Raw genomic sequence first — 16,425 nt, 5'->3', positions numbered from 1 at the left:
TTGGCAACTGGCATGGCCCCGTCTGGCTGTTCTGATGTTCTGTTTGGTTTCTGTTCTTGTCCCCTCTGGGCAATGGAAAATGGACCCATGTCCTGAAGGGGACAGAAAGTGGCCTGTGAAAGGCTAGTGTAGGTGAGCAGAAAGGCATCTTGATGTGTCCCTTATGGTCTAGTGGTTAGGATTCAGCACTTTCACTGCTGAGGCCTGGGTTTGATTCCCAGTCAGGGAAACCAGCCTCATCTGTATTAATGAAATGTGCCAAGTCTTTGCCCTTTTCCATCACAGGGAGGGCCAGATGTCTGAGGGAAGGGAGGGGCTGGGATGCCAGAGGCAGGCTGTGGCTCGGAGACACTCCCAGGAGCCAAGCACATTTCTCAGGCAGCCCCTTCCCTGCGCAGGGGGCACAGGTCACACGCCTGGGTGAATAAGAGCTTGTGGGGACTGGCCAGGGCTTCAAGCAGGCAGCTCCCATTGGCCACAAACAAGCCTGGAGCAGGGACCAGGCCTGAAGCCTTTTCCTCTGCAGCTGAGAGACACAAAGGGCCCAGCAGCCCCTTCTCTCAGCTGTGCGTGGGGGCAGGGCGAGCAGGGAATCTGCCTGAGGCTTCTTGCTGCCATGTTGGGTGGCTTCATGGGCTGGATCCAGTCCGCTGGCCTGTATTGCCCAGGCCTGGCTTAGAGGGAACCTTGGCTCTGGCTGTGGGGGAGGGGCGCTGTGGAAAGGCCAGTCTGGCCTTCCTGGGCAGGGCATGACGACATGCGGCAAAACATCCTGGACAGAGAATTACAGGCCACACAGGACTCTTATCACAGCCAAAGTAGCTCAGTGGGGAGAGTGTTAGACTGAAGATCTAAAGGTCCCTGGTTCATTTCCAGGCTTTGGCATGCTCCAATAGGGGCTAATTACTTCAAGTTGATGGTTTTGCTTAGAGCTGTTATCACAACCTGCACTGCAGGAGAAAAGGGGAGATGAGCTGCATCCTGGGTCTCTATCCTGCCACAGGGCAGGTACAAGGGCTAAATTGGGGGGGAATCAGGTGACACCACAAAAAACACTCCCTGTTGGCAGTGCTGGAACATGGCACCACATGAGCATGTTGCTAACACCCATGTCTCCTCCCCTCAGGACCACTAGAGATGTCCGGCAGCTCTCTCCTTGCACCCTGGGGCTGTCTGTCTGGGCCATGCACTCACACACACTGGCCCCTCCCTTTCTAGGACAGGGCTCCTGTTGTTCCTTCCTTTACTCAGCCTGGGAGTTGGGCTTATCCCAAGCAGCGGGGTGTTTACCTGGGGAGCCACAAACAGGAGCAGAACCCCCTGTTCCCACTTTCTGCTTGGCTTTGAACCAGGAGCCTTTTGCAAATTAAGCAAACACGATAACCACCACCCCACAGAAACATGCTTGTCAGTTTTTTTCTATACATAAACTTGGACAAATATTCTGTTACTAATTCTTTGCCCAAGGCAGAGCAAGAACAGGGAACAAGACCCCCCCCCCAATACTTCTCTAGACCCTTTGCTCCCAACACGGGGGGGGGGGGGGGCTGTGTGCCTCGGGAGGAGTGACCCACATCATATCCCCAACATTTCTGCCCTTCATGGATGGACCTTTGGGGGCAGGCCCAGACGCTCCATCCTCTCACTCAACTCCTATCACACACTGGAGCAGGGCATCCCCCAGGGGTAGGGCTGAGCCATGGGGTGCTGGGCAAGGGGCAGAGGCTGCAGGAGCTGAGCGTTTCCCTAGAGCCCAGGGACCCATAACAAGGCACCATGCTCTGTGTCTCTCTCGGAAGGCGCAGAAAGGGATTGACTGGGGACAGGGAGAGTGGCCCAGGGGTTGTGCAGCTTGTTGCCCTGGTTAGGGCGTGGCCAAAACACAGGCCTCCCTGTGAGCAGGATTTGAACCTGCGCAGGGAAACCCTATTGGATTTCTAGTCCAACGCCTTAACCACTCGACCATCACAGCTGTGAAGTCAGCAGTGCTCCAGGATCAGGGACAGTGGTAAATAATCCCAGTGCCCAGGCCTGACCTCACCCGCCCCACAGAATTCACACAGCAAACCTGGCTACAGAACAGGGCAAGCTTGGGGGCTCATTGCTGGGCCCTGGGGTGAAGCATTAAACCAGCCCCCTCCTGCGGGGCCTGTGAGTGTTGCTGTCCCTGCAGTACAGACAGGGCCATGGAGACAGGAAGAGGTTCACTGAATGGGCCATGGGCACACAGCGAGTTAGAGCCCAGCTCTGCCCCCAGCTCCCTGCCCCACCCACCGACGTGCTGACTCCCTTGCTGCCAGGGGGCTGTTTTCATTGGCCTCTTTTGTTTTCTTTTCTGCTGGGAGACATTGGGACAGTTGGCCAGGGCGTCCCGCAGTTGCCATCTCCCTCTGTGCAGGGGCTGTCCAGAGCCCCGACTAGCAAACGCTGACACTGCTGTTAGGTCCAGACCAGAGGGGAGTGTTTAAGGGTTATTTCAGAAGAAGGGTTTTTCTCCCCAAATAACTGCATCTAAACGTTGTTTTTTATTTCATAATAAAGTATTTTGAAACAGCACCCGGACACGATTATGCAAATGTAGCGTGGGATATTTAAATCCTGGTTCCATTTACAATTTCGAATGTCTCCATTTGCATCCCTCTCTTGAAGGAAACTGCAAGTGTCGACATGTCCTGGGTGTTGCAACCTCCCAGCACTCACCTGATGTTCCCTCCCCGCTGCCTGAAGACGTTTGGGAGTCCTCCTGCGTCTCCTGGCGCTGCAGATCATCAGCGTTGTCATCCTGAAGCTGCAGCTGCTGCTTCCCAGGTGTCTCCATCCCAGACTCCACAACTATCCCTGGAGACAGGGGCTCCCCACACCCCGGGATTCGGTCCAGTTCCTCACAGTATGCACAGTGCTGCGGTGCTTCCCCAGAGCGGGACCTGCCCTCACGGGCCCTCACGTACCCCTCCCGGAATTCGTTGACCTTGGGTCTGACTTGGTCTAGGACGCAGGAGTGGGGAGGTGGCCTTTCTCTGCAAGGCCATCAGCCATTGGGCCATATGTTAGATAATTTCATGGAGCTTAGGTCCATAAAAGCTATTAGCCAGGGGATAAAATGGTGTCCCTGGCCTCTGTTTGTCAGAGGCTGGAGAGGGATGGCAGGAGACAAATCGCTTGATTGTTTTCTTCAGTCCACCCCCTCCGGGGCACCTGGTGCTGGCCACTGTCGGCAGACAGGACACTGGGCTAGACGGACCTTAGATCTGACCCAGTACGGCCGTTCTTATGTTTTTATGTTTATAAATGTCCGCATTCCTCCCCCTGGACTGCCGGGCCTGCAGAGACTCCCCCTCGGATCACAGCTCCAAGAGGGTCTTTATCTCTGGCCCAGACACTGACAGTGCCCAGTGTTTCTGCCCCTTGCTTGGTCCTGTGATGTGTCCCTGAAGAGGTCTCTGGGGGCTTGTGCCTGTGACATGGCTCTCCGGAAGGCAGACGTGCTCGATCTTAGGCAAAGGACCCAGAAACAACATTTTACCGCAAAAAACACAAGGACGGCTCTTGGTCCGCATCCCTGGGCCACAAAAAGTATCCAGAAGTCACTTCCCCACCTCTCCCTTGGCTGCTCTAGAGCTTAGCCCAGAGTCTGATAAACTCTACTCTCCCACCCAACAACCTCTGGGACTCCTCTCCCGCCCGGCTCCTCACACCACGGAGAGTGCAGGGCAGCCACTCCCCCAGCATCACCACTTCTGGACTTTGCCTAATGGCCAAGAAGTTCTGCTTTACCCAAACAACACAGGCACCCTCTCGCCTCTGGCCAGCCTCATGGCAGATGTAGGATTTCCTCACTAATTTTCCCTGCAACTTTGCAGGCAGGCATTGGTGGTATAGTGGTGAGCATAGCTGCCTTCCAAGCAGTTGACCTGGGTTCAATTCCCAGCCAATGCAATGTAAAGAGGGAGCATCAAAGCACCTTGCTGAGCTTTTATTTGAACCCTGAAAAAACAGGCACAAATGGGTCCTGCAGGTGTGGGCTGCCTCTCACCCCTCTTCATCCTCTCCGAGAGCGTGCACAGTAATGCGGTTCCTCCCTCACATACCCCTGCGGCAATTCCTTGACCTTGGCTCTGACTTGGTAGGATGCGGAGGTAGGAGGGAGGTGGCCTTTCTTTGCTAGACCATTGGCCATTTGGCCAAAAATGTCGGCATTCCTCCGCATGGACTGCAGGGCCTGCAGAGACTCCTCCTGGGCGTCTGTATCTGTGGCCCAGACGATGACAGTGCCTGGCGTTTGCTGCCCCTTGCTTGATTTGATTCCCAGCCAATGCAAGGTGGGAAGGGAACAGGCAACCTCCTGGGGGAGATCTTATTTAACCCTGAGCAACAGGCACAAGTGGGTCCCACAGCCAAGGGCTCCCTCTCACTGCTTTTCGTGGGGAGCAGCTCAAACAAAACTAATTTGGCTGTTGTGGGGTCTGCATGGGGTTTGTACCCGTGACCTGGGCATTATTAGCATCAAGCTCTAAACAGCTGAGCCAGCAGGCCCATGAGTAGACTCACAATAGAGGGAAGAGAAGAGTTTCCCTGCTATTGGGGAAAGCCAGCCAGGCCAAGGCCCTTTTAGCCCCTGGATCTGTGCAGGCTGGAGCCTCCTCTTACCAGTTTTCTGGCCTATTTCCTGAAAAGCTCACAGTCTTGTGCCTATTTCTGTTTCCCTGTCCATAGCAGGCAACTAAAGGAGGGAGACAGGGGTAGAACAGTCACCACAATAAACATACCTGTGGCCAGCACACGGCTTGAACCCATAACCTTGGCATTATTAGCTTTAGACACTAACCAACTTTACTAGCCAGCCAACCCAAACACAGCCCACAAATAGCCCTTTTAGAAAGGCGCGTCCAGCAGCCGAAGGGATGTCTCTGCAGCTGCCAATGGCTCTTCTCTGACAGGGCCACAAGTGACTCACTATGACGTGTGTTGGCTAGTCCAGCTGGTTTGACATTTGGTCAAGGTGGCTGCTGGCTGGCATGGTGCACTGAGACCCAGGGCAAAGAGGCAGCTGGACTCTCTTGCTATCAGCATCTTACCTCCCAGCTTCTTCCCTGTCAGCAGCAGTCACAGCCCCTTTCAGGCCCTGGGTCAGCCCAGCAGTTCCATGGGTGTCCAGGGGAGGCCTCTTCTGTGTCCTAGAAGGACCTGGGAAACTGTGAGCAAAGGAAGCGACAAGGCACCACTGGGAGTTGAACCCAGGCTCTTCTGTTTAGAAGAAGCAAGCTAAGCCATGGTGCCCCCCTCAAGCTATTGGGTGAAACTGCTCTGTGGCCCCAGACAACACCTTTGACTCCCAAAGTGCAGCAATTTCCTTCCAGCCCTGGCTGTGTCTGTGGCTGAGCTGCACAAAGGAAGATACAAGATCCCTGCTGGGGTCTTTGCCGGATGAACATACCTGAGGAAAGAAGCTGGAAGCGCAACAGACACACAAAAGGGGACGAGGGACAGTTTGAGTCGCACATAAGGCTGGTGGCGCAGCTCAGCCAGGGACCTTATCCACTCACAGAGCTTCACAGCTTCTCCACGCTCCAAACCCCACCAGGCCAACTGCCCCATGGGCTTCACCCACACCCCACACCATGCTCAGGGGTTTTTCTGTCCTTTTGCCCGACCAAATAACTAACCACCCCACTGCTCTCAAGTCTCTGACTCTTATGGGCCTTCTCATCCTCAGGTCCACTTTATCTCCAGACAGACCCTGCTCTGCCACAGGCTGTCACTCCTAGGCCTGCTAGAGCCAAATGTGCCTCTTCATTCTGACTTTGAATACCTGGGCTTTTAGCACTCAGATCTGCGTCTTACACCAGCATTTGCTAGTACAGAGTCTGAACAACTTCTGCAGAGAGGGAGAGAGCAACTGTGGAGCATCCGCACTAATTGTTTCAGAGACCAGAGGAATGTAAACTCTTTTCCTGTGAGAGAAACTGTCACCCCAGGTGGGACTTGAACCCACAATCCCTGGCTTAGGAGGCCAGTGCCTTATCCATTAGGCCACTGGAGCACACAGAAAAGACTGTCAGGGAAAGAAATTCTCCCTTCTAAATCTCCCTTCTTCAACTTTTAGCTCCTGATTAAGCCCCTTTGAAGAAGCCAGATACACAGGAAGAGCTGATCACACCCCTCTGAAAATCAACTTTCCATGGGTATCTGTAGCTGGCTCCGAGTCATGGGCCTTGACGTCTCGTCTCCCTCCCGAAACCAGTGAAGTGTCTCCCACCGCTGCAGCCTCCTGAGGCTCTATGGCCCTGTCTGTACAGCAGGGACAGCAACACTCACAGCCCCACAGGAGGGCCCCTGGCCTAGCAATGTGGCCCCCTGAGCAGCCTCTGATGTTCCCTGCTTGAGCCCCAGAACCAGCCCTGAGTGAGGGGGAGCAGCTCACACATGTGAAGGGGCTGGCCAGGGGCAGGACATGAGCCTGCAAGGCAGCAGTGACATCACAAGGAACTTTTGCAGCACCTCAGCTCGTTGGAATAAGTAGGAATAAGACCCTCCGGAAAAGGGCACTTTTTCCGGAGGATCGGGGCCAGTGTAGACGCTCTTTTCCGGCTTTTCTAAAAGCCGGAAAAAAGCGGCGGACATTTTTATTTAAATGCCGCGGGGGATATTTAAATCCCCCGCGGATTTCCCTACGACGACTGGTGAAATTTACATGCCCCTTCCGGAAAAGGGGCCAGTGTAGACGTAACCTTTGTGTTTCTCCCTGATGTTCTCACGTCTGCTCCCAGCAGCTGCCAGGCTCTGCCTAGTGGCCTCCGGGACTAAAGGGAGGGAGTCTCAGGATGGGGCCTCAGAGAATGTGGATTCCCTGCTTCTGAGAAAGGAAAAGAAACCTGTTCTACTCCCTGCGCTGGCTCTAGGCTGAGGTAAATCGACTCAACACACCTTGGCTGTGTCTACACTGGGCCACTTATTCCGGAAAATCAGCCACTTTTCTGGAATAAGCTGCGAGCTGTCTACACTGGCCCTTGAATTTCCGGAAAAGCAACGATGCTCTACTGTACAAAATCAGCTGCTATTCCGGAAAAACTATTCTGCTCCCGCTCGGGCATAAGTCCTTATTATGGAACACTCTTCCGGAAAAGGGCCAGTGTAGACAGCCTACTAGTCTTTTCCGGAAAAAAGCCCCGATCGCGAAAATGGCGATCGGGGCTCTTTTCCGGAAAAGCGCGTCTACATTGGCCACAGACGCTTTTCTGGAAAAAGGGCTTTTCCGGAAAAGCAGCCTGCCAATGTAGACGCTCCTTTTCCGGAAAAACTGAAAAAGGAATAGTATTCCGTTTTAAGCATTTCCGGAAATTCATGCCAGTGTAGACACAGCCCTTGGTTGTGAAGCTATTGCCTTGGGCGTAGGAGCAGCACAAGTGAGAGGCTAGACCAAGGTTCACTCAAGTGGTTTATTTTTTGTGGATCTTCCCCTCCTGCAGCCTTAGAGACTCTGGAACAAAAAAGACACATGAGAAGAACCCAACTTTCTTTCCTTGGCTACGTCTACACTGGCATGAATTTCCGGAACTGCTTAAAACAGAATACTATTCTGTTTTCAGTTTTTCCGGAAAACGAGCGTCTACATTGGCAGGCTGCTTTTCTGGAAAAGCCCTTTTCCGGAAAAGCGTCCGTGGCCAATGTAGACGCGCTTTTCCGGAAAAGAGCCCCGAGCGTCATTTTTGCGATCGGGGCTTTTTTCCGGAAAAGACTACTGGGCTGTCTACACTGGCCCTTTTCCGGAACAGTGTTCCGGAATAAGGACTTATGCCCGAGCGGGAGCAGAATAGTTTTTCCGGAATAGCGGCTGATTTTGTACAGTAGAGCATTGTTGCTTTTCCGGAAATTCAAGGGCCAGTGTAGACAGCTCGCAGCTTATTCCGGAAAAGTGGCTGATTTTCCGGAATAAGTGGCCCAGTGTAGACACAGCCAGCGTGATCTAGCTCAGGTTTCACTCAGGGGTCTTTCTGCATGAGACAACCCCTGCGCTGCTGGGTTCTTCTGCCCCTCATCTATGATGCTGCCCACTTGGGGTAGCACTTGCCTTAATACTTGTAGAAGGGTCAATCTGGACAAATCAACATTTCTCAGGCACCGTTCCCTAGCTCAGCTGGTAGAGTGGACGGCTGGAGCGTTTGCTTGTCAAGTCACTCTTAGGTTGCTCGTTGGACTCCTGCTTGAAGACGAGAGCCTTTTCCCTAGAGCCCAGTCTGAGCACAAGGTGGTTGCCTTGGGTCCATGTTTTCAGAGCCTTGAACTGACAATAAGATTGTGGGTACCAGCTGCCAATCACATTTCCTGGGCTGCACAGGCCTTGAGACCCTGGAGGGAAATGGGGAATGGCTGCACTTTGGAATTCAGAGATGTTGTCTGCAACCATCGTTTAGCACGGTTTTAGAGACACTTTTCATTTTTCAGAAGAGGCTTTTCCGACATTTGGCCCATCTACAGAGTCTTGTGCCTGTCCCAGGGAGGCTCCTTGCAGTCCAGGAGAAGAAGGGGGCTCTGGGTGGAAGGAAAACAAGCAACGCTGGTCCCAGGGGGCAGGAGCCAGAACTCCAGTTCAGCCTAATTGAGTCACTGCTGGGTCATGTAGGTGCCACGGTGTAAGGGGCAGCTTGCAGGCCTCTGAATCCTGCAAGCTGAGTTCAAATCTCAGTGGGACGGCTGGGCTTATTGCTGCAAAACCCTCCCACTTCATGTGCTTTGGCTTCTTTATCTGCAGGCTCCCCAGAGAGAATTTCGTGTCTATGCTGTGGTGTGTCTGGCTCAGCGGGTGGGTGAGATGGGCTGGGCCCTGGAACTTACAAACTGGCCGGAGCTTGCTGCTTCCCCGATGCCCTCCTGTGTGGTCCCAGCAGCTGCCAGGCTCTGGCTCTTGCCCCCCTGGCACTAACAGGTGCCTCCATCTAAATTCTCTTTTAAATTGGTCTCTATGGGCCCTCTCAGGGCATTTTTCTCCTCAGCAGCGCACAAGAGAGAAGCTGTCACCAGTGGCCCTACAGAGCAAAATGAGCTTTGCCTGACCCCTCAGCCTGACTCCCTACTTGGCCCCATTCCCGCCTCCCTTCCTGGGCTGACCCAGTGGCCGAAAGGGGCTGTGGCTGCTGCCGACAGGGAAGAAACTGGGAGGCAAGGTGCTGGCCACCAGCCACTTTGACCAAGCCTCAAACCAGCTGGACTAGCCAGCCCACGTCACAGTGAGTCGCTAGTGGTCTTATCAGAGAAGAGCCATTGGCAGCTGCAGAGGCAGCCCTGCAGCTGCCGGAGGCGCCTTTCTGAAAGGGCCATTTGTGAGTTGGGGGTCTGATAGGTCAGCTAGATCAGTTGGTTAGAGTGTTGGCTACAGAGATGCTTGCTGTAGAGACGGCCCCTCCCTGAGACACCAGCCGCCTGTCTCTCATTGTGTCATATGCCCCTTGGGGAGTCTGCTTGCTCAGGGCTCCAGGAGCCTCCCACTCCTGTAGGGAATGACACAGCCCTGTTCCCTCGCCCAGAGCCACTCCCAGCCCGTGTGAAACAGGAGGGCTCATTGAACATCTGACACAGCACAGGGACCCAGGCAGGCAGCAGGGGCTGCGGGTGAGGAGTGAGGGCACCAGAGGGGGCAGAGAAACAAGTAGCACCAAGACTCTTGCCACCAGGGTCTGGCCACCCGACTCCTTGCCCAGGCTGCTGGGCCCCCGACCACTTCAGCTGCCAGGTCAGCTAAGGCAGGAAGGAGCAAGTCAAACTGTAGGGGGCAGGAAACACCAGTCTCGCCTTCCTGGGGCATCATGTTTGTGACACGGCTGCCAAACATCCTGGACAGTTAATAATGAGCCAGACGGGTTTGTTGGCAGCTCAGTGTGTGGAGCCTTAGATGAAACATTTAAAGGTCCCTGGCTCAATCCCAGGCTTTGCCATGTCTCTCGGTGCAGCAGGGCCCTCTGCTCCCCTTATCATGCTCGTGCCCTGTGACATCCCCTCATCCATCTTTGCAGCAGCCCATCTTTGCTTCTAAACCTCCCTCAGATTGGCTGCTTCTGCTTCCTTGGCTAAAGTCCCTCCCCCTGTGCGTGTGGCTGGCAGGGATTGCTAGAGGGATCCATTTACATGTAGCTTCACTGAAACCCCCCTCACTGGCCTGCGCCCAGGTCAGTCCATGTGTGTTAAAGGGCCTCAGGGAGCACGGAGCAGAGGGATCCCCTTGACACATACACACAGTCCCAGCCCCAAGCCTCCCCCATATCCCAGATCCTGTGCCCTGACTTCTCTACCCTCCCACATCCTCACCCCTGCCCTGAGCCCCCCCCCCCACTCTCACACACTCCCCAAATCCCTGCCTTGAGCCTCCCACACTCCACCTTTTAATTTCTTACAGGTACTGTCCTATCACAACCCCTCCCCCAACTTCCTGCCTTGAGCCTCCCCCTCCCTCCTGCCCAGCCCAAGGGGTGGTGCCCAATAGAACAGGCCCTGTAAGAAATGTGTCACTTTCACCCCTGGGAGCAGCTCAGCCATGCAAAGGGGCTGCCTGGGGCAGGACATTAGCCCTGGAGGGCAGGGGTGGGTGTGGCAGTGACATCACAAGGGCCTTTTGCAGCCCCTCAGCTTATTGGCTAAAGGAGGTTGGGAGGTGATGACCTCACAGAGAGTCCATGACAATGGCCAGGTGGGACAGGCTGCAGGGCAGGGGCCATCTCAGAGACCCCCTTCCCCCCCGCCCCCATGGCTTTGCTATAGGGAGTCTCCTTGAGAGTTGCCCTTGAGGCCTTTTTGGAGCCTTCTCCTTTCCCACGACTAACTGACCTAGAAGGCCGACGTCTCTGTGGAGAAGGGAAGAGCTTCCAAGAAGACCATTGTGCATGTAGCAGGGGAATTAGCTCAAGTGGTAGAGCGCTCGCTTCGCATGTGAGAGGTAGTGGGATCGATGCCCACATTCTCCAGTGAAATTTCCAATTTTTCTTTTTACCAGCAGATCCAGCCAGGGGGCTAAGTGGCTCCAGTAGCCCCCCCCCCCCCCCAGCCCCGGTCCCCACTTCCTACTTGCTCTCCCCAAAAGCCAGCCACGTTGGGGCAGAGAGCTGCTGGACACCAGCCCTCCTGGGCCAGACAGTAGCAGAAGCACTGGAGACAGGTTGCAGGTGGGGCAGAATTAGCTCCATTGGAAAAGTGCTGCCTTTGCGCATGAGAGGTAGCAGGATTCACTCCCATCTTCTCCCACCGGCTCGCTGGTGCTGAGGGGCCAGCCCCTTTCCTGCTGCCCCAACTCTTATTCCCACAATGCACTTTGTGCAGGGGCCGCTGGTCTTTCTGCCAAGGTGCGTGGCTGGGAGCCAGGACTCAGGACCCTTCCTAAAATATACAAATCCCTGCCCCCCCATGACCCTCTGTTCCACTCACACTGTCTGGCTGCTGCCCACATGGAGCTCAGGGGCCAGGTGGGTGACTTGCCTTGCAGCTGTGACAGCATCAGACCCCTGCCACCCGCCTGCTCAGTGTGGAGACCAAGCCCAAGGGTGGCACCTGGGATGTGAGTTACACAAAAGCCTCTTGTCTCTTGTTCCTTATCCAGTTCCCAACATTGGCTGCAGATGTGTAGCTCAGTTGTAAAGTGTTTGACTGCAGATCAAGTGGTCCTTGGTTCAAATCCAAGTGCCCCCTTAGAAAATTTCCTTCTAGTTGAAATATTTTCCTTTCCATTTCCATCACAATGTAGCTTTACATTGCTTGAGGTTCTTGACATTAATAAGAACCCTTAATGCAGAGCTACTCAAGTTTGGAAGCCCTGGTGGCCACAATGAATGGCATTTCACCAGGATGGATAGGGCAGGTGTCCTGAGCTGGTGTATTCTAGAAGCTGGGAATGGGTGACGGGAGGGATCACTTAACAAATGTCTGTCCGGAGGATTCCCACTGGGCAATGAGATTGGCTGCTGTTGTGAGACAGGATCCTGGGCTAGTTGGGCAACTGGCATGGCCCAGTCTGGCTGCTTTGATGTTCTGTTTGGTTTCTGGTCTTGTCCCCTCTGGCCAATGGAAAATGGACCCATGTCCTGAAGGGGACAGAAAGTGGCCTGTGAAAGGCAAGAGTAGGTAAGGAAAGAGCCTTGTTCATGTGTCCCTGATGGTCTAGTGGTTAGGATTCAGCACTTTCACTGCTGAGGCCTGGGTTCAACTCCCAGTCAGGGAAACCAGTTTCACCTGACATCTGCCAAGTCATTTATCTTATCTCATTGTAACAGCAGCTGTGACCCAAGAGGTTCACTCAGGGCCCCTTTCCCACCTCTCCCTCGCTGCCAAGACAGCACCTGCCATTTTCACAAGCTCTTCAGAAGGGGCAGAGCTGGTGACTCAAACTGCCCCTCCCCTCTCCCAGGTGGGCAGCCCTGCAGGAAGCTCTGTGGCACACTCAGCACTAGCCCAGCGCAGTGTCAGGTCGGCACAAGATCCATTGGTTCAGTTTGGTTGTTGAAGGAGACAACCCAGAACTGGCTCCAGCCCCCACTCAGTAACCTGGGGAAATGACCCAGCAGGCCTGGGCCCCTCGGAGAGGCAACGATTCCCCACTGGCCAGGGCAGAGCCTCCCTGTGACACAGTCATGGAGCCTTCTCCCCCTGGCCCTGCCTCTCCCTTCGCTCAGCTCTCACTGCTCGGTGCTGCCAGGGAGGGGCCTCACTGCGAGAGCCGCCCGGGCAGGTTCCTGCCACAGAGAGACGTCCCAGAGCAGGACGGATGCTCAGACCGACACTGAGTGTTGCTCAGCGCTGGGGTGAGACAGGGAAGGAGAAAAGGGTCTAACGGTGCCTGCAGCCTTTCAGAACAGCCCCCGGCCCCACCCCAAGTACCAACCCTGCTCAGGATCCCTAAGGGCACTGACACAGATTTCCTGGCACAGGACAATCCCAGGCTTCGGTTCTGCTGGCCAGAGTTTTCCCCTCTTCTGTTTCCTGTCAGCTCCCTATAAAACACCTCACAACGGTAGATGAGGGTGAGTGGGGATAAACCCAGCTGTGCTGTAGAGCGGCTGTTAGGTGGGGAAAGAGAGGTGCTCCCTTTGCCTCCCGAGCAACTCACACATGTAAGAAAACTTTGGTTGAATACTTTTGCACAGCTGTGAGGATGGCCGAGTGGTCTAAGGCGCCAGACTCAAGGTTATCTTTCCCTCAGTTGGGTGTTCTGGTCTCTGAATGGAGACGTGGGTTCAAATCCCACTCCTGACATTGCTTCATTTTTATATCTAGAGAAGTGACCTCATTTCAATGACTCCCCTGGCATTGCAGGATCCCTTGCTCAGCATTTCTCTCAGGCTGCATCTACACAGCAGCGTTCCTTGGGAATAACGGCCATTACACTGCAGTAACAAAGGGAGCGTCAACACAGCGATTCCATTATTCCGACTTCTGTAACGCTCCATCCAGACCAGTGGCCTGAGGAGCCAGGAGGTTTCCAGGCTGCAGACAGACAAGCCCACAGGCAAAGACAAAGTGGAGTCATTGGGACTTCAGCCCAGCAGGGTCTCCGTGTGGCTCCCAGACCTTTTGTTTCCCGTTTCCAGGGGCACACATTCAGCAACACTCACAGGCCACACAGGAGGGGGCTGGTTTGATGCTTCACCCCACGGCCCAGCAACGAGCCCCCAAACTTCTCCTGTTCCAAGAGCCCAGTTTGCTGTGTGAATTTTGTGTGGCAGGTGACATCAGGCCTGGGCATTGGGATTATCTGCCAGTTCCCCTGGCCCTGGGACTTTGCTGTCTTCACGTCTGTGGTGGCCAAGTGGTCAAGGTGTTGGACTAGAAATCCAATAGGGTTTCCCTGAAGAAGTTCTAAGCCTGCTCATAGCGAGGCCTTTGCTTTGGTCAGTCCCCCTGCTAGTGTAACTCTTCTGCCAGGTAGTGCTGGCAGCAGCCAGGGCTGGGTTCGATGTCTAGGGGTTTCTCTTCATTCATCTCACACAAAAGTGGCTTGAGCCCCCACCCAGCAGCCTGGGAAATCCACGCCCCCGTCCGAGTACCTCGGGGAGGTGATGCTTCCCCACTTGCCAGCACAGAGTCTGAATGTAGAAAAGAAACTTTTAATGAAAGAGGGTGAGAAGTAACGTGGCATTCGCCTGGGAAAATACCACAAGCAGGGTTCAGAACCAACTCACAAATAAGTCTCGGCTGAAGTGGCTTGAGCAATGTCCTTTGCCAGCAATGTAAGTCCAGCAATTTACGTGTCCCATTCACATGCCCAAACTTTCTCTGTACCTCACTCCCAGTTGCTGCCCTTGCTCAGGGCAGATAAGAGCTCAGGTGTGATTTTCAGACCTCACCTCCCACTCTTGGAGGGAGTGGGCATAGGAGGCATCTCACCCTCTCCCCATGAGGAATAAACCCTCTTGTGCAAGAGCTCTTGCACAAGAAGGTAGTATGAATGGGCAACAGGGTTTTTTTCATGCAAGAAACCCCTATGGCTAAAATGGCCATCAGAGCTTTCTTGCACAAGAGAGTGTGCACACTGCCAGGGACATTCTTGCCTAAAAGCACATGGCAGTATGAACGTGCTGTTGCACAAGATGTTTTGCGCAAGAACTCCTGCACAAAACAGTTCTTGTGTAAGAAGCCTGCAGGGTAGATGTAACCAAGGGGTGTTTGGTTTGTTACCAGCACTGAGCTTTGTACAACAGCCCAGGGAACATTGTGAAAAGCCAAAACCTTCCAGCCCTGGGTGTCCCTGGCCAGCCTGCGAGTGGCACAAAAGTTCCTGGCCATGCTGGCTTTGGGTAGTTTGAAACAAACCCCCCCCCAGCTCAGGTGAGATGGCCGAGTGGTTAAGGCGATGGACTGCTAATCCATTGTGCTCTGCACGCATGGGTTCAAATCCCATTCTCATCAGGTGTTAGCAGCTTTCTCTCTTGCCTCTCCCAGATCTCTCTTCAGTACAGTGCCAGTCCCTCCTGTACCCCTGCCTGCCCCAGCCCCTCCCACTGCAGCCTGGGGAAAGGGGAAATCTCCACAGAGACACTCCCAGATGGGACTGTCAATCCCTTCTGCCCTCAAGGGGAAACCTCACAAAGGAGATTCCAGGCAGCCAGGCCATGGGGGTCTCTGAGATGCCCCAGCCCTGCAGCCTGTCCCACCTGGCTGTTGCCATGGACCCTCTGTGAGGTCACTGCCTCCCAGCCAATGAGCTGAGGTGCTGCACAAGGCCCTTGTGATGTCACTGCTGCCTTGCAGGCTCATGTTGTGTCCCTGGCCAGCCCCTTGGCATGTGTGAGCTGCTCCCCCTCTGCCCCCTCACTCAGGGCTGGTTCTGGGGCTCACACAGGGAACATCAGAGGCTGCTCAGGGGGCCACATGCCCCCAAGGTCACCTTTTAAATGTCAGGGCAAGCCAGGATCTATCCCGTCCCTTCCCCAAGACCCCCACCCCTTTGCTGAGCCCCTGCCCTCCCCAAACCTTTCCATGGACTCTTGGTTACTAATGGACACTCGCCACTAATGACATAATCACACCCCAGCCATTTTGCTAGGGCTGCAGCTGGGGAGAAAAGTTTCATTGAAATAAACAGATTAAGCGTTTGAACTGTCTCATGTTAGTTGATCAAACTTCATTTTAAATAAAGGAAAACATTGCGGCAAGCACAAAAGGTTTCGGTGCCGCACCCCTAGAGACTCTGCAACAAAGAAGACACATGAGAAGAACCCAACTTTCTGCCCCTCCCAGATCAGCAATGTCATCTACTTGGGGGAGAAGTTGCCCTGGACAAAGTAAGGTTTTGCAGGCACCTTTTGCTGGTTCAACTCTAGCTTGAAGGAACCTTTCTTTTCACTCCAGCGTGGCCTTAGCAGAAGGCAACCAAGGTGGTTACCTTGGGTCCATGTCTTCAGAGCCCTGCACTGCAATTGACAAAAGGATTGTGGGGAGGAGCTGCCAATCACATTTCTTGGGCTGCGAAGGTTTTGTCCACACACAAAAGTTCTTTTGGAGCAATGGCCGTTATTCCACAATAACAATGCAAGAGTCTGCACCGGAACCGGCAGTTTCCCACCACGTCTCGCTTGAGGAGAGGTGACTTGTTCCCCTTCCTCTCACCTCACGTCTCCCTTGTCTCTGTTCCCTTCAAAGGTCTCCGCTGCCTCAGGACCTGCCTCCTCAGGGTGCTGCCCCTCTGCCACTGGGCTGGGAGCCGGAGACTCCACAGTCTCTGCACTTGGGCTGAGAAGTCTCACGGGGACTCGTCTGTTGATGGCATTAGTCACCCCGATGGCCAGCTGGATCCATTCCGTAGCGCTGCCCGAGAGGGAGCTTTCCCAATCTCCATTGGTATTTCCTGGGGCTTTGTGTAGGGGGATTGGGCTTGGCCATCTTCTATTTTGGAAATGCCTCTTCCTTGGAAAGCAGCTCCCAAGAGTTCATGGAACTTGTTCTTCTCAG

General features: G+C 54.3%; 1 long non-coding RNA gene and 9 other non-coding genes across 10 annotated transcripts in view; 8 read left to right on the top strand and 2 right to left on the bottom strand.

The window, feature by feature from the left end:
* Positions 1-16,425, top strand: part of LOC142821651 (uncharacterized) — a 262,426-nt gene that overhangs the window by 36,238 nt on the left and 209,763 nt on the right. The gene's annotated exons all lie outside the window — the stretch shown is intronic.
* Positions 158-229, top strand: TRNAE-UUC (transfer RNA glutamic acid (anticodon UUC)). The gene has a single exon. It is a non-coding gene; the product is annotated as a tRNA-Glu (tRNA).
* TRNAF-GAA (transfer RNA phenylalanine (anticodon GAA)) lies at positions 813-885 on the top strand. The gene has a single exon. It is a non-coding gene; the product is annotated as a tRNA-Phe (tRNA).
* TRNAS-AGA (transfer RNA serine (anticodon AGA)) lies at positions 1,891-1,972 on the bottom strand. The gene has a single exon. It is a non-coding gene; the product is annotated as a tRNA-Ser (tRNA).
* TRNAG-UCC (transfer RNA glycine (anticodon UCC)) lies at positions 3,865-3,936 on the top strand. Its single transcript has one exon. It is a non-coding gene; the product is annotated as a tRNA-Gly (tRNA).
* On the bottom strand, positions 5,968-6,040 carry TRNAR-CCU (transfer RNA arginine (anticodon CCU)). The gene has a single exon. It is a non-coding gene; the product is annotated as a tRNA-Arg (tRNA).
* TRNAA-CGC (transfer RNA alanine (anticodon CGC)) lies at positions 10,880-10,952 on the top strand. The gene has a single exon. It is a non-coding gene; the product is annotated as a tRNA-Ala (tRNA).
* Positions 12,128-12,199, top strand: TRNAE-UUC (transfer RNA glutamic acid (anticodon UUC)). Its single transcript has one exon. It is a non-coding gene; the product is annotated as a tRNA-Glu (tRNA).
* On the top strand, positions 13,124-13,230 carry TRNAL-CAA (transfer RNA leucine (anticodon CAA)). Its single transcript has 2 exons — positions 13,124-13,161; positions 13,185-13,230. It is a non-coding gene; the product is annotated as a tRNA-Leu (tRNA).
* TRNAS-GCU (transfer RNA serine (anticodon GCU)) lies at positions 14,802-14,883 on the top strand. Its single transcript has one exon. It is a non-coding gene; the product is annotated as a tRNA-Ser (tRNA).

The sequence above is a fragment of the Pelodiscus sinensis genome, chromosome 31 (assembly GCF_049634645.1).
Source record: "Pelodiscus sinensis isolate JC-2024 chromosome 31, ASM4963464v1, whole genome shotgun sequence".
Taxonomy (NCBI): domain Eukaryota; kingdom Metazoa; phylum Chordata; order Testudines; family Trionychidae; genus Pelodiscus; species Pelodiscus sinensis.
The sequence above is the reverse complement of the archived record's forward strand: the minus strand, read 5'-3'. Positions and strand labels throughout refer to the sequence as shown.